The sequence below is a fragment of the Centroberyx affinis genome, unplaced genomic scaffold, assembly GCF_046629955.1.
Source record: "Centroberyx affinis isolate AG114_WGS23_722 - 3 ecotype Tasmania unplaced genomic scaffold, CSIRO-AGI_Caff_v1 ptg003888l_1, whole genome shotgun sequence".
Lineage (NCBI taxonomy): Eukaryota > Metazoa > Chordata > Actinopteri > Beryciformes > Berycidae > Centroberyx > Centroberyx affinis.
This window is the reverse complement of record NW_027281728.1, coordinates 8,638-27,209: the sequence shown is the minus strand read 5'-3', so window position 1 is coordinate 27,209 and position 18,572 is coordinate 8,638. Positions and strand designations below refer to the sequence as shown.

The 18,572-nt window shown below is 38.8% G+C and overlaps 1 pseudogene; it reads left to right on the top strand.

The window, feature by feature from the left end:
- The first annotated feature begins 3,622 nt into the window (after positions 1 to 3,622).
- LOC139662762 (C-type lectin domain family 4 member M-like) lies at positions 3,623 to 18,011 on the top strand (annotated as a pseudogene).
- Positions 18,012 to 18,572: the final 561 nt, after the last annotated feature.

Sequence of the window (18,572 nt, the reverse complement as noted above, 5' to 3'; positions counted from 1 at the left end):
ATTAAGGTAAAATATATTGTTGAACAAATTACATATGACATTTGACAATTCAGCCAGCCAATGACTAGCATATTGCACAATGCTGTTGCTTCTGGATTCACACAGGCTGTCAAATAATTGGGAATATTGAAAAAATTGTTACTGATTCGCAGTATTTGATAGCAACCATTTTGCTCTGTCATCAGGTATTTGTTAGTCTGTTCGACCATGGTTTCTATCAAATTTTTCCTATCAGTAACAATTTTTCCAATATTCCCAATTATTTGACAGCCTGTTTGGATCCTGGTGGCCTCCTGTAAAGGTCATTATACACAGGCCAACTTTGGAGATAATGGAAATAGGTAATACTGCTATTAGCAGGGGGACAAAATCAATGTGGATAGCATAGTGTGTTAGAAAGAACATGACTGTATTAATATCAATCATAAAATACTATAATCATTGCTGATGTAAAGTCTGCACTGTCATAAAATGTTTTTTGTGTACTAGTGTGTACCTCCTATCCTTGGACACAGTGACATTCATTTTATGGGAATATAATACTTTTCACACTCATTAGCTCTAACACAGTCACAGTTCACAAAGCCAATGTCCATGTCACTTGAACTCACAGTGTTGTTCATTTTATATGAATATATGCACCTTTTTATGCTCATTAGCATTACAGTGACATAGAACTAATTTGGATGTAAAATCGCAAACATTGCAAGTTCACAGTGACACTTCGACCACTGGTCATTTGAGCACCTCAGGTACAATGGAAGTGAAGAATATAATTATTGGGGTTTCAAACTGGGGTTTGAACTCATGACCCTTGTCGCCAAAGGGAATTCACATACACACTGAAGGCGCTTTCACACCGCAAAGTCACTACAACACCAAGCAAGGTAGAGTCAGAAACTCTCTGTAATTTGGCTAAAAACAACCCAAACAACCCGCTGTGAAAGAGCAAATCATTACACACATGTTGTAATTTCCTCTGTTTGGTTCGGACTTTATCAAAGTTGCTTTCACACCAAAATGATTTGCATCACGGTCCAAATGGAAGAGGACCGAGACCACTGATTTTTGGTGAATCTTTTGCAAGATTTTGGTCCGATGATCCGAACTTAACAAGTCAGGACCAAACGATGCTGGTGTGAAAGTCACCTGAGTCATTATTGCGTTTCTCACAGTATGACTTTACCAGTGCTCTTAATGTCCAATGGTCTTAATGTCCAAGATTATCTTTTGCCTCTGTAATCATGGAATCTGCTTGAACAAAGGATGCAGTGGAAAAACTTTACAATTAAATTGAACTAATTTTGTAGTAGCCTGCAACACAATTTACGACTAACTCATTTGCATCTGCAAACATAGGGAAAATATGCAGGTTCTACACAGAAAGGGCTGGGGCAGAGATACCAACCCAGAACCTTGTCACTGTGTGAGGACAATGCTGATAACAGGATTTGAACTCACAATCTCGTGCACTGTAGCCCTGTGCCTCAACCACTAGGCCACTGGTGTTGGTATTGCACTGTGGGGAAACAAGACAAAGGGACACCAATGTTGAAAGTCAACTGAATGGGACTAAGCCAGTGTGTTGTGGCCATTTAAAGTTAGAATATTGCTATAGGGTCAACTATGGACTATGAGGACCTTCACCTCGTACTACGGCCTTAGTGTTACAAAGTGTCTGATATATGAAAGTTAAAGCTGTTACTAATTTATAAACAGTTATTAAAATTCCCCTTATGGGAAAATGAATGGTGATTTTGTTTTTTCTTTGAGCGCAATCGGCAGATGGCGTAAGTTGACACTTTCCCTCCCTGTTACACCAACAGAAACCTCATGACCATCCTTCATGAACCCAGGCAGCTTGAAACAAACGTGTTAAATGTCAGTTTTCAGGCTATTTTCGTGGCCTCATTCAAATGAATGGGAAGTAAAAGTCCGAACGCTACAAACTCGTCCAGCTGCATCCGATGTTGGTGATTAGTTTATATTCTGGTTGTCATGGCAATCAAGTGCCAAATAACCCCCATGTTAAAAATAAGTGGAATATTGCTTTAATCCTGCTGCAAATAAAAGACAGAACATGAAATCACAGAACATTAAATGCATTGCATTGATTACCGGTTTATACAAAGACTAACAAGATACAACAGTGAAGTACAACTTATAAATGTAAATGAAACCGTAGAATTTCAAAGTAAATGAATATTCTTAAAGTCATTTTTATGTAAAGGCTTCTGCTTAAATGCTTGAAATTTGTTTCTTAGACAAATATAAATAGTGAAGTTGATCCTATGTATGAATTTCTTTCCAAAGCCTTTTCCCTTTCCGTCAAGGCAAAGGGCAGCTACTTTAAACTCCATTTGTGTTATTTCATAGTTTTGATGCCTTTACTGCTATTCTAAAATGTGGAAAATATAAAAAAAATTTTGACTGGTAGTGTACGTACCCACAGCTGATCTCGGAGCAGTGCTTTAAATAGTTCCTCTCGGTGTCTTTTTCTTTTTTCAAACCCAAGGCATTGAATTTCCTAAATAAACAAGGGTTTTCCATGAGCTGTCTCAGCAAATCATTGAGTATTTTTAAGAAATGTTTGATGCAACACCCGGGGAAACGAATATAAAAGTGTAGGGCAGACCAGGAGGGTGGCAGAAGCACTGACCACAGAGCTGAGAGATGTCAGCGGCGTTCAACAGCAACTCAGGCGAGTCTGGAGAAGGTGTTGAGGACGATCTCAAAATTCAATCAGAAAATGAAGAGGGATCACAAAGTTCAGGTAAGAATGCACGCCCCCTCACTTCCAATACTCACCCCTTTATTTTGTTTTTTTTATTTGTTATTTTCTGGTTTCTTTTGAGTAGGCCTACTCGGTTTTTGAAAGTACACTTATGTCTCAACTAATGTATAGTAAGACTGATTGGCCTTCACAGCAGTCAACCCTTTAACATGAATGCACGCCTAACCACATTCCCACAAAACCTACAGTGTGTAGTTTACAACACTGTGAAATAGTAGTTGTAACAATTATAAGCTATATTGGATATGATGTACATGAGGCAATACAGATGGGGATCGGCAAAGGGACAAATCCAATGTCGATATCATACTATAGTGGGGTAGAAGGAACAAACATGTAATGACTAAATACTATTGCTGACAAAATTGCCCATCTGCATTGCCTCAACATGTTGCCTGTGTACATGACTTTAAAGGCCCCCTGCTGATAATGTGTGATTCAGTGTGTGTTCAGTGGAGAAAGAGATGGACTGGAGCTGCTGCAGTGTGTCTGGGGCTGCTGTGTCTTCTCCTGCTGGCTCTGATCATAGGCCTGGCGGTCCACTGTGAGTACAGCGCTGTCTCGCTAATGAGCAAATGCACACAGAAAAAAAAAAAAAAAAAAAAGCAACTCAGAGTGTAAAAATCAACTTAAGGGTTTCTGTAAGTCCACACCCATCAGAGCTGGACAAGCAACTCTCCAATCAACACTTGTCAATTGAAAAATCAACACTTATGAACACTGGAAAATTTGCTGGTGTAGGGACTGTTCATGCTAGAATTCTTACACTCTGAGTCTAACCATCATGTAATTGCAGACTCAAATGTTGCTGGTCATCATGATGCTGAAATGCAAGACATGCAGACCAAATACAAAAACTTGACTAATCAGCGGAGCCAGGTACAGAGCAGCTACAACTCCCTGACTGCACAGAGAGACCAGTTACAGACCAAGCACAAGTCCCTGACTGCAGAGAGAGACACCCTGAGGAACGAGAGAAACCAACTGAAGATCAACTCCAGCAACTTGGCTAAAGAGAAAGCAGCGTTACAGGAGGAGGTCAACGTGAGAAGTGAGCACATTTATTGAACTCAACCTTTCCTTAGAATAGAACAGAATCGTCCCTGTTCACATGTGGAAATTTGCCTTTGGATTCACTGTGGTACAAATAAGAATGGACAACATACAACAAATGCATAATCAAACCCCACTACACACAGTGGCATCATAACAGAGCTTCAGGTACATATACCATTAAACAGAAAGGTCAGGATTTTTAGAGGCTGTAATGTAATTACTACAAACGAAGCCTCCTTTCAGGACATCCATGAAAATGTGTCTTCTTGTTTTTGAGAAACTGGATACCAGCCTGCTGCTGAAAGCAATGCACGTGAAAGAAAATGGGATTTGGTTCCACTTCTCTCAAAATTACACGCAGATCATGCCAAATAGTGCTATTACTTACTGTTTTGATGCCCTGAAAAGAGGCTTGGTTAATGACAAATCCAATAGGTCTGTTTAAAGCCTCTAAGCAACACAGAAATCATGTATCCAAACAGCAACTCTAATAGCAGATGAAAAAGTAGCTGTAGATTTCCAGCTATCCTCAACTTTCTGAATAGTTGTGCTTGTTCTATATTAAATAGTTTCACTTTCTTTTGATTTTTGAACAGGGGTTAAAGTGGAAAGTTCAAGATAGGGGATCCGTGTTGTTTATGATAGTTTATGATAGTGATGAATTTAGCCAGGCAGCAACCTAGACTTTAGCTCTTGAAACTTGTCATCTGCTGGCCCCCATCCACCTAAAACCTATGAACTGTGTCAAAGTTTTAATGACTAAAATACACACTTACAATCTCTAGGAAAACCCTGCCGTCCAGGATGGATAAAGTTCAACATCAGCTGCTACTATATCTCCACTGAGACTAAAGAGTGGTTGAAGAGCAGACAGGACTGTCGAGACAAAGGAGCTGACCTGGTCATTGTAAACAGCAAAGAGGAGCAGAATTTTCTCAGCGGATTTCACGACAGAACCTGGATCGGTCTGTCTAACATACCCACAGTAGGGAGGTGGATGTGGGTGGATGGGACTTTTCTGGTAGGTGAAGGATCCTGGAAAAGTGGGGAGCCCAATGATGTGGGTGGAGTAGAGGACTGTGTGGAGGTGACGAGTGATGGATGGAACGACATGCCTTGTGATTTCAGTTTATCTTGGGCTTGTGAGGAATAAGGTCCAACGGGTTGATGTCGTTCAGTCCCATCCCATCTCACATTTATAACTGTTTCCGAACTGCCAAGAGCCAGTTTGACTGGTAGACACTTTGTCATTTATCATTTTAATCCAAATGATTCTTGCTGCTTTTGTGAATATATGAGCTGGTAGACAGTTACACATGTTTCTTTCAAAGAAGTCTGAGAAAAAAAAACGAATCTTTTCCTCATCTGTTCATCCTCATTCTATAAAGATTTTATACAATAACTAAAAAAGTCCCTAGTAAATCCTTTAAATGCACAGTAATCTTACACGTCACATGTTTAAAACATGTCTAAATATTCTGTCTGTACATGTTCTTTATAACAAAATTAAATTGTACTTTTTTTTTTCTACAAACATTATGGATGATTACTTGTGAAAGTTGACCTTTGCTATTAATTTCTTTCATTTGACATACAATGCAAGGTGATACAATGAAATACTGACAGTTTCCTTTGGTCTTTACACTATTGCTTATTAATATTTGTTCCTGCTTTCGCCAATAATGTGTAATAATTCAGAATATTAAGGTAAAATATATTGTTGAACAAATTACATATGACATTTGACAATTCAGCCAGCCAATGACTAGCATATTGCACAATGCTGTTGCCTCTGGATTCACACAGGCTGTCAAATAATTGGGAATATTGAAAAAATTGTTACTGATTAGCAGTATTTGATAGCAACCATGTTCGAACATGGTTCATCTTAAGTGTTTTAATGCCATTTTGCTCTGTCATCAGGTATTTGTTAGTCTGTTGGACCATGGTTTCTATCAAATTTTTCCTATCAGTAACAATTTTTCCAATATTCCCAATTATTTGACAGCCTGTGTGGATCCTGGTGGCCTCCTGTAAAGGTCATTATACACAGGCCAACTTTGGAGATAATGGAAATAGGTAATACTGCTTTTAGCAGGGGGACAAAATCAATGTGGATAGCATAGTGTGTTGGAAAGAACATGACTGTATTAATATCAATCATAAAATACTATAATCATTGCTGATGTAAAGTCTGCACTGTCATAAAATGTTTTTTGTGTACTAGTGTGTACCTCCTATCCTTGGACACAGTGACATTCATTTTATGGGAATATAATACTTTTCACACTCATTAGCTCTAACACAGTCACAGTTCACAAAGCCAATGTCCATGTCACTTGAACTCACAGTGTTGTTCATTTTATATGAATATATGCACCTTTTTATGCTCATTGGCATTACAGTGACATAGAATTAATTTGGATGTAAAATCGCAAACTTTGCAAGTTCACAGTGACACTTCGACCACTGGTCATTTGAGCACCTCAGGTACAATGGAAGTGAAGAATATAATTATTGGGGTTTCAAACTGGGGTTTGAACTCATGACCCTTGTTGCCAAAGGGAATTCACATACACACTGAAGGCGCTTTCACACCGCAAAGTCACTACAACACCAAGCAAGGTAGAGTCAGAAACTCTCTGTAATTTGGCTAAAAACAACCCAAACAACCCGCTGTGAAAGTGCAAATCATTACACACATGTTGTAATTTCCTCTGTTTGGTTCGGACTTTATCAAAGTTGCTTTCACACCAAAATGATTTGCATCACGGTCCGAATGGAAGAGGACCGAGACCACTGATTTTTGGTGAATCTTTTGCAAGATTTTGGTCCGATGATCCGAACTTAACAAGTCAGGACCAAACGATGCTGGTGTGAAAGTCACCTGAGTCATTATTGCGTTTCTCACAGTATGACTTTACCAGTGCTCTTAATGTCCAATGGTCTTAATGTCCAAGATTATCTTTTGCCTCTGTAATCATGGAATCTGCTTGAACAAAGGATGCAGTGGAAAAACTTTACAATTAAACTGAACTAATTTTGTAGTAGCCTGCAACACAATTTACGACTAACTCACTTGCATCCGCAAACATAGGGAAAATATGCAGGTTCTACAAAGAAAGGGCTGGGGCAGAGATACCAACCCAGAATCTTGTCACTGTGTGAGGACAATGCTGATAACAGGATTTGAACTCACAATCTCGTGCACTGTAGCCCTGTGCCTCAACCACTAGGCCACTGGTGTTGGTATTGCACTGTGGGGAAACAAGACAAAGGGACACCAATGTTGAAAGTCAACTGAATGGGACTAAGCCAGTGTGTTGTGGCCATTTAAAGTTAGAATATTGCTATAGGGTCAACTATGGACTATGAGGACCTTCACCTCGTACTACGGCCTTAGTGTTACAAAGTGTCTGATATATGAAAGTTAAAGCTGTTACTAATTTATAAACAATTATTAAAATTCCCCTTATGGGAAAATGAATGGTGATTTTGTTTTTTCTTTGAGCGCAATCGGCAGATGGCGTAAGTTGACACTTTCCCTCCCTGTTACACCAACAGAAACCTCATGACCATCCTTCATGAACCCAGGCAGCTTGAAACAAACGTGTTAAATGTCAGTTTTCAGGCTATTTTCGTGGCCTCATTCAAATGAATGGGAAGTAAAAGTCCGAACGCTACAAACTCGTCCAGCTGCATCCGATGTTGGTGATTAGTTTATATTCTGGTTGTCATGGCAATCAAGTGCCAAATAACCCCCATGTTAAAAATAAGTGGAATATTGCTTTAATCCTGCTGCAAATAAAAGACAGAACATGAAATCACAGAACATTAAATGCATTGCATTGATTACCGGTTTATACAAAGACTAACAAGATACAACAGTGAAGTACAACTTATAAATGTAAATGAAACCGTAGAATTTCAAAGTAAATGAATATTCTTAAAGTCATTTTTATCTAAAGGCTTCTGCTTAAATGCTTGAAATTTGTTTCTTAGACAAATATAAATAGTGAAGTTGATCCTATGTATGAATTTCTTTCCAAAGCCTTTTGCTTTTCCGTCAAGGCAAAGGGCAGCTACTTTAAACTCCATTTGTGTTATTTCATAGTTTTGATGCCTTTACTGCTATTCTAAAATGTGGAAAATATTAAAAAAAATTTGACTGGTAGTGTACGTACCCACAGCTGATCTCGGAGCAGTGCTTTAAATAGTTCCTCTCGGTGTCTTTTTCTTTTTTCAAACCCAAGGCATTGAATTTCCTAAATAAACAAGGGTTTTCCATGAGCTGTCTCAGCAAATCATTGAGTATTATTAAGAAATGTTTGATGCAACACCGGGGGAAATGAGTATAAAAGTGTAGGGCAGACCAGGAGGGTGGCAGAAGCACTGACCACAGAGCTGAGAGATGTCAGTGGTGTTAAACATCAACTCAGGCGAGTCTGGAGAAGGTGTTGAGGACGATCTCAAAATTCAATCAGAAAATGAAGAGGGATCTCAAAGTTCAGGTAAGAATGCTGACCAACACTCACCCCACTTAATTTACTTCACTTCATTTTTTTTGTTTTTTTTGTTTTTGGTTCACATTATTTTGGTTTTTTATTTGTTATTTTCGGGTTTCTTTTGAGTAGGCCTACTCTTTTTTTTGAAAGTACACTTATGTCTCAACTAATGTATAGTAAGACTGATTGGCCTTCACAGCAGTCAACCCTTTAACATGAATGCACGCCTAACCACATTCCCACAAAACCTACAGTGTGTAGTTTACAACATTGTGAAATAGTAGTTGTAACAATTATGAGCTATAAAGGCTATACAGATGGGGATTGGCAAAGGGACAAATTCAATGTTGATATCATACTATAGTGGGGTAGAAGGAACAAACATGTAATGACTAAATACTATTGCTGACAAAATTGCTCATCTGCATTGCCTCAACATGTTGCCTGTGTGTGTTTAAAGGCGATTCAGTGTGTGTTCAGTGGAGAAGGAGATGGACTGGAGCTGCTGCAGTGTGTCTGGGGCTGTTGTGTCTTCTCCTGCTGGCTCTGATCATAGGCCTGGTGATCCACTGTGAGTACAGCGCTGTCTAATGAAAAGCAAAAAAAATGTTTTTAAAAAGCAACTCAGAGTGTAAAGATTAACTTAAGGGTTTCTGTAAGTCCACAACCATCAGAGCTAACTAAACACATCATTTTGACCAGCTGCCAATTCTGAATAATTGTCACTGAAAAATCAACACAAATTTGCTGGTGTAGGGACTGTTCATGCTAGAATTGTTACACTCTAATTCTAACCCACATGTCGTTGCAGACTCAAATGTTGCTGGTCATCATGACGCTGATATGCAAGACATACAGGCCAAATGCGGAAACTTGACTAATCAGTGGAGCCAGGTACAGAGCAACTACAACTCCCTGACTGCAGAGAGAGACCAGTTACAGAGCAGCTACAACTCCCTGGCTGCAGAAAGAGACCAGTTACAGAGCAGCTACAACTCCCTGACTGCAGAGAGAGACCAGTTACAGAGCAGCTACAAGTCCCTGACTGCAGAGAGAGACCAGTTACAGAGCAGCTACAACTCCCTGACAGGAGAGACCAGTTACAGAGCAGCTACAACTCCGTGACTGCAGAGAAAGACCAGTTACAGACCAGGAACAACTCCCTGACTGCAGAAAGAGACCAGTTACAGACCAGGTACAACTCCCTGACTGCAGAGAGAGACCAGTTACAGACCAGGTACAACTCCCTGACTGCAGAGAGAGACCAGTTACAGACCAGGTACAACTCCCTGACTGCACAGAGAGACCAGTTACAGACCAGGTACAACTCCCTGACTGCACAGAGAGACCAGTTACAGACCAGATACAACTCCCTGACTGCAGAGAGAGACGCCCTGAGGAACGAGAGAGACGCCTTGGCTAAAAAGAAAGAAGAGTTTGATCTCTCCGGATACCATATTCCAGGGGGATATGGGGACTTTGGGGGATTTGGGTTTGGGGGCTATTGAACTCAACCTTACATTACAATAGAATAGAAACGTCCCTGTTCACATGTGGAAATTTGCCTTTGGATTCACTGTGGTAGAAATAAGAATGGACAACATACAATAAATGCATCATCAAACCCCACAAAACACAGTGGCATCATAATAGAGCTTCAAGTTAATACCATTAAACATAATGGTCAGGATTTTTAGAGGCTTAATGTAATTATTGCTAATGAAGCCTCCTTTCAGGACATCCAAGAAACTTTTGTCTTTTTGTTTTGGAGAAATTTTTCTCACTGGATTTTTCGCCCAAATCTGGATCGGTCTGTCTGACATACACACAGAGGGGAGGTGGATGTGGGTGGATGGGACCTTTCTGGTAGGTAAAGCATTCTAGCAAGACGGGGAGCCCAACGATTACTCCGGTTGACGTCATTCAGTTCCTCCCATCCCATCCCACAGTGAGCATTTACTGTTTTCAAACTCCCGAGAGTCTGTTTGACCTGTAGACACTTTGTCATTTATCATTATAATCCAAATTTGTGAATATATGAGCTGGTAGACAGTTACACTTGTTTTTTTCAAACAAAAAAAACCTCTACCATCTTTATTGTGCTCCTATTTTATACAATAACTAATAAATTCTAAGTCCTTAGAAAATCCTTTAAGAAAAAAAAAACATCTTTGTTGTGCTCCTATAAAGATTTTTCCCTAGTAAATCCTTTAAATAAACTGTAATCTCACACGTCACTTGTTTAAAATCCTGAATATTCTCTCTTTACATTTAACAAAATTAAATTGTATGCAAAGTTGACACTGTTCTAGATGTCTCTGTCATGACAACTTGACATTAACCAAAGGGACATAACTGGAACAGTGTCAACTTTGCATTGAAAGTGCTTGAAAGTGTCATTATCGACCGAATGACACTTAATGACAACAGTCGTAAACATTCATAAAGTTTATTTAATGTTCATGTCAGTTGGCATGACATAGTTAGGATAGCGTTATGTCAGCCTTATTCACGCGTATGGATGATGACTTTTTTCATTTTTTTTCATTTTTCATTTCTTTCATTTGACATACAATGCAAGGTGATACAATGAAATATTGACAGTTTCCTTTGGTCTTCACACTCTTGCTTATTAACATTTGTTCCTGCTTTCGCCAATAATGTGTAATAATTCAGAATATTGTGGTAAAATGTATTGTTGAATTGGGAATATTGAAAAATGTTTTACTGATTGGCAGTATTTGATAGCAGCCATGGTCAAACATGGTTCAACTTAAGTGTTTCAATGTCATTTTAGATCAATAGATTTACAGATGAATCTACTGCTCTGTCATCAGTGATTTGTTAGTCTGTTCGACCATGGTTTATATAAAATTTTTCAGTATTGCCAATTATTTGACCTGTGTGGATCCTGGTGGCCTCCTGTAAAGGTGATTATACACAGGCCAACTTTGGAGATAATGGAAATAGGTAATACTGCTATTAGCAGGGGGATAAAATCAATGTGGATAGCATAGTGTGTTATAAAAAACATGACTGTATTAATATCAATCATAAAATACTATTAATCATTGCTGATGTCAAGTCTGCACTGTCATAAAATGTTCTGTGTGTACCATGCCCTTTAACAGCCTGCTATAGGCTTAATAAATGTAATACATACCAATATTACACCTTGTGGTTTCCTCCAGTGTGCCATAAACTGTTCATAAGACGATTCCTGTAAATATACTCACCTGTTAACTGACAACATATGAATGGATCCAGGCAGACTCTGCCATAAGCATTGGTAAACTGAATTTCCCAGATATACAATCAAATTCATACTGCCTTTTAGGCTTGGGCGATATCCAAAATGTAATATTGCGATGCAACCAGCCTGTGTACATTGCCCAGGCTACTAAATATATACAAATTTTATTTTCAGGATAAAAACCCTTGAGATGTACCATCTCGTTTTCGAGGGGGTCCTGACAAAAGACAAAATAAAATATACACAACATAAGATACACAATATGCAACAAATACCAGACATGTTTTTTTCCTAATTCAAGTGAAATTTTTGGGACATGAAAAAGGAGATGATTATTATGTCTAAGAGAATAATTAGAATTAGAATTTTGTGGGATGAGTAGCTCTTGTAAATAGATCGGGTAGTTGAAATGAATACATTTGAAAATAAACTGGCACCAGTGCAGCTGTCGTCTATTTTCGAGAGAAAGCCATTGCAGTTGATTGTACATTATACAGTGGTGAAAGTGCTCGAAAGGGTTCGAAAGTGACAATTGAGAATAAATCTGCATAAACTATTAATTATGACTTCTAAATTTGCCAAATCAGTTTTTGAAGCATTTTGATATACAATGTCTCCATAGTCAAGAACAGGCAATAACAACTGGGATACCAGCTTCTTTTTTACATTCATGGTAAAACAGTTCTTTGATCTGTACAAAACACCAATGGAACAGCGAATCTTTTTACATAGATAATCAATGTGCTTTTTGTATGATAATTCAGAGTCAATCCATAGCCCCAGATATTGTACGCAATCAACCTTAGTGAATAGTGCACCATCAGATGTAAAAATAGAAAAATTATGAGTAGCAGATTTAAGCCTTTGCCTTGTACCAAACAGCATGATGTAAGACTTTGTCTAATTAAGAACTAGTCTATTTGTAATAAACCAGTTTTGTATCAGGTCAAAGTCTGACTGGAGAGAAGCAATGATCTGTAATGTATTTGAACTGGCAGCATAGATTACTGTATCATCTGCATGTAAATAGATATTTGAGGTTTTGCATAATAATGGGAGTTCATTAATAGAAGGGGTCCCAAAATAGAGCCTTGTGGAACACCTTTATTAATATCAAGAAGATCAGACTGATGCCCTTCAATAAACACACACTGCTTCCTACCACTAAGATATGCATTGAACCAGGTCAGGGCATTCTGAGCAAGTCCAATGTTTTTCAATTTTTGTAATAGTATATGATGATCCACCAAGTCAAAAGCCTCTGATAAATAGATAAAAATTGCACCTGTTAATTTGCCTTGGTCAGAGGAGGAGGTTATGTCATTAGTAATTTTCAATAGTGCTGTAGTAGTGGAATGATTGGGTCTAAAACCAGATTGAAAAGATGATAATATATCATGTTCTGTAAGATAACTGAATAATTGAGTATATATTAACTTTTCAAAAACTTTTGCCGTTGTACAGATAATGGATATGGGTCTATAATTGTAAGGGCAAGGGTCACTCTTGCATGTTTCCAAACATGTGGTATCTCACCAGTGGACAAAGAGAGGTTAAACAAGTCTGCTAGGGGGTACATCAATACATGGGCAGCCCATTTGATAAATTTAGCCTCAAGTCCATCTAAACCAGGACCCTTGTTAGATTTTAAATTGTTGAGAACAGATAGCAGTTCAGTTGGTTTGATTTTCCTGAAGCTGAATTTATTTATGTTCTGGTGTTGAATATAGGCCTAATTAGAAGTATGGTGGTTAATTTCACAAGAAGTCTGCATTGAGCTGATAGAAGAGAAATGTTAATTGAAGACATCAGCGATATCTGAAGGTTCTTGAATGATGCGCTCTTTGAACATTACCTGATTAATTGACTGTTTGCCAGATTTATTGAGAAGGTCATTTGCTTTTCTTCAGAACTGTCTTGGGTTTGGAAAGACTTTCTGCATAATAAGCGGCTTTTGTATTCCTAGTTTTAGTTTTGCTTGTGTTTCGTCGCTGTCTATAAACTTCCCAATCTAATGGGTCCCTAGTGTTTCTAAATTTAGTCCAGGTTATGAACTATGAACAGTATAACTGATAACTGTACCCAAGCTGTGAGATGGAGGCTGGTACTTGACCTTACTAGAAATAACATCCCATGTTTACTAGATTTTAACAAAGATGTTGAGTTTACTATCAGTAGTTAATTGTTGTGAAAATAAAGGTAGCACCAGTTCACAGAAATAATATTATATAAGTGAACTCACTCAGAAAGTCTAACTTATTTTAAGATAAAGAAATAATGAACACTAGGTGGCGATAATACCCGGTGTGGATGTAAATCGCCATTAAAGAGCCAGCACCATAGCTCCTGCATCACATCGCTAGCTTGCCTAGGAAGCTAAACAGGTTTGGCTGTGGTTAGTCCTTGGATGGAACAGCACCTGGTGCTGGAAGTGGTGTTGGAGGACCAGTAGGAGGCGCTCTTCCCTCTGGTCTCATGAATAATATTCCCAATGCCCCAGGGCAGAGACAGGGACTCTGTCCTGTGAGTGAGCACCGTCCTTCGGATGAGACGTTAAACCGAGGTCCTGACTCTGTGGTCAATATAGATCCCATCGGCACTCATCGCAAGAGTAGGGGTGTAACCCTGGTGCCCTGGCAAAATTCCCAAACAGGCCTTCCTTCCATCATGGCCACCTAATCATCCCTCCTTACCTAATTGGCTCTTCTCTCCACTGAGATAGCTGATGTGTGGTGAGCGTTCTGGCGCAAACTGGCTGCCGTGCATCACCCAGGTGGGTGCTACCCTCCCCCCTCATTTTCATGCAAATAATGACTTCATAGAGGGCGAGAAAATTAAGTGTGAAATGGACTCTGCTGTTGCATTTTAATAATGGCAGACAATGTGCATACCCAAACTTGAAAATGAAAATGCAAACTGGGCTTTTGCATTTGAATTTAGTCATGATTTTTGCACACATCCACACCGCACTAAGGTAATGTGGATCACATAATACAATGCATTAATAAGTGGGCTTATTAAATCTATATTGTGTATTGAGTATTTAGACTATATTTAGAATAAGCATATAAAAATTGTAGTAATTCTGCCTTTTCAGCCAACAAAAGCTGATAACAGATCTCAGTGGAATCTCAATGGATTTTAGGATGTAGGATGAATTCAAATTCAGAAAACCTGTCAAAAAGTCAATGTTGAATGGGAGGGTCACTTATAAATGGTTTTGGGGTCCCAGGTCTTAAAGTTTCAAAGAAAAATTTAAGTAAAAACATAACAAAAATGTAGCTGCATGCGGAAATGAATGTGGTCCAAGCACAATGTGCTAAATTGTCCAAAGATGAGAAACCTAATTATTCATGTGAGCTTACAGATAATAGTCCTCTTATGTGACCAAGTGTCTCAAGACTTGGCAAGTCTCTCCTATCCTTGGCAGTGTTGGGAATAACGCGTTATGTAACTGTAATTACACTACTTTTGGCAGTAACCAGTAATGTAACTAATTACTTTTTCAAATTAATAACGCAATTACAATTACTGAAATTTAAATGGGCTTGTTACTCGTTACTGGATCATCCGGTTTATGATCATCCGACTTTACAGTGGCGCAAGTGAATCAAAAGACTACCAACCTCTCTGGCGACTTTATTTCTCAAAAGCGACTAATGACAAATCTGGCGCCTTTTTCTGACCATGTTTCTGACCCGTTTTTCTCTACTTGCTTGTCTAATCCAGAGAAGTCTGATGATCACAGCTTCCCACAGCAGGGACTGTAGGATAGGGTCCACTTGTAATTGTTACCGATGTACGCCGAAACTGAGTCAGCACTTATATTTAAACGGGCTACTCTGCGGCGTGCATAACAAGTGCAGCATTATATATTGATATGCAAATCATCGTATGACATCATCTGGAAACTTCTAGCGACTTTCTGAGCAGCCAATAGCTACTTTCCTTGGAAAAGAGTTGGCAACACTGCTACCGGTGCAGTAACTCAGCTCACACAGTGAACTAATGCTTGATTTGAAGGCCTGTCGAGGCTACAATAAATACGCCTATCAAAACATATCTATTGTGTTTTATTGTTCCACTACTTACTTTTCATCATAGTGATAATGGGTACAATGATAGATACAATTTGACAGTTGTCTTGTCCCACACTGTGCCTTAGCAACACTAATACGAGAATTGAAGCAGACATTTAAAAATAACGCGAAAGTTACTTTCCCTAGTAACTAATTACTTTTATTATGCAGTAATTGGTAAAGTAATTCAATTACTTTTTGAGAGAAGTAACTAGTAACTGTAACTAATTACTAATTTTCAGTAACTTGCCCAACACTGATCCTTGGACACAATGACGTTCATTTTATGGGAATATAATACTTTTCACACTCATTAGCTCTAACACAGTCACAGTTCACAAAGCCAATGTCCATGTCACTTGAACTTACAGTGATGTTCATTTTATATGAATATACGCACCTTTTTATGCTCATTAGCATTACAGTGACATAGAACTAATTTGGATGTAAAATCACAAACATTGCAAGTTCACAGAGTGACACTTCGACCACTGGTCATTTGAGCACATGTGTGTACCTGGATTTAAAGGCCCCCTGCTGATAAGTGTGTGTTCAGTGGAGAAAAAGATGGACTGGAGCTGCTGCAGTGTCTCTGGGGCTGCTGTGTCTTCTCCTGCTGGCTCTGATCATAGGCCTGGTGGCCCACTGTGAGTACAGCGCTGTCTCGCTAATGAGCAAATGCACACAGCAAAAAAAAAAAAAAAAGCAACTCTGAGAGTGTAAAGATTAACTTAAGGGTTTCTGTAAGTCCACACTTAGAGTTAACTAAACACATCATTCTGACCAGCTGCCACAGAGCCATATCAGCTGAGTGGACAAACAACTCTCCAATCAGTAATAACTGTCACTGAAAAATCAACACTTATGAACACTGGAAAATTTGCTGGTGTAGCGACTGTTCATGCTAGAATTGTTACACTCTGATTCTAACCCACATGTCGTTGCAGACTCAAATGTCGCTGGTCATCATGATGCTGAAATGCAAGACATGCAGACCAAATACAAAAACTTGACTAATCAGTGGAGCCAGGTACAGAGCAGCTACAACTCCCTGACAGAAGAGAGAGACACCCTGAGGAACGAGAGAAACCAACTGAAGATCAACTCCAGCAACTTGGCTAAAGAGAAAGCAGCGTTACAGGAGGAGGTCAACGTGAGAAGTGAGCACATTTATTGAACTCAACCTTACATTAGAATAGAATAGAATCTTCCCTGTTCACATGAGGAATTTGCCTTTGGATTCACTGTGGTACAAATAAGAATGGACAACATACAACAAATGCATAATCAAACCCCACAACACACAGTGGCATCATACCATTACACAGAAAGGTCAGGATTTTTAGAGGCTTAATGTAATTACTACAAACGAAGCCTCCTTTCAGGACATCCATGAAAATTTGTCTTTTTGTTTTTGAGAAATTGGATACCAGCCTGCTGCTGAAAGCAATGCACGTGAAAGGAAATGGGATTTGGTTCCATTTCTAAATAGTTCTATTACTTATTTTGAACAGCTTATGGAACTGCATGGAATGGCTACATGCAATTTGAATGATGTTTGGACTGTTTTGATGCCCTGAAAAGAGGCTTGGTTAGTGACAAAAATCCTGAATTGTCTGTTTAAAATTACGCTGAGGTATGCCTCTAAGCAACACAAAAAATCATGTATCCAAACAGCAACTAATAGCAACTAATTGCAGATGAAAAAGTAGCCATAGAACTATCCTCAACTTTCTGAATAGTTGTGCTTGTTCTATATTAAATAGTTTCACTTTCTTCTGTGAGCAGGGGTTAAGTTGGAAAGTTGAAGATAGGGGATCCGTGTTGTTTATGATAGTTTATGATAGTGATGAATTTAGCCAGGTAGCAACCTAGACTTTAGCTCTTGAAACTTGTCATCTGCTGGCCCCCATCCACCTAAAACCTATGAACTGTGTCAAAGTTAAAAATGCTAAAATACACACTTACAATCTCTAGGAAAACCCTGCCGCCCAGGATGGATAAAGTTCAACATCAGCTGCTACTATATCTCCACTGAGACTAAAGAGTGGTTGAAGAGCAGACAGGACTGTCGAGACAAAGGAGCTGACCTGGCCATTGTAAACAGCAAAGAGGAGCAGAATTTTCTCATCGGATTTCACGACGGAACCTGGATCGGTCTGTCTAACATACCCACAGTAGGGAGGTGGATGTGGGTGGATGGGACTTTCCTGGTAGGTGCAGGATCCTGGAGCAAGGGGGAGCCCAACGGTGCAAATGAGGACTGTGTGGAGATGACGCCTAATGGATGGAACGACCACACTTGTAGTACCAGTTTATTTTGAGCTTGCAAGGAATAAGGTCCAATGGGTTGACGTCATCCAGTCCTTCCCATCACATCTCAAACATCCAGCATATACTGTTTCCAAACTGCCGAGAGACAGTTTGACCTGTAGACACTTTGTCATTTATCATTTTAATCCAAATTATTCTTGCTGCTTTTGTGAATATATGAGCTGATTCTGTCTTTACATGTTCTTTACAACAAAATTAAATTGTACTTTTTTTTTTTTACAAACATTATGGATGATTACTTGTGAAAGTTGACCTTTACTATTCATTTCTTTCATTTGACATACAATGCAAGGTGATACAATGAAATATTGACAGTTTCCTTTGGTCTTTACACTATTGCTTAGTAATATTTGTTCCTGCTTTCGCCAATAATGTGTAATAATTCAGAATATTAAGGTAAAATATATTGTTGAACAAATTACATATGACATTTGACAATTCAGGCAGCCAATGACTAGCATATTGCACAATGCTGTTGCTTCTGGATTCACACAGGCTGTCAAATAATTGGGAATATTGAAAAAATTGTTACTGATTCGCAGTATTTGATA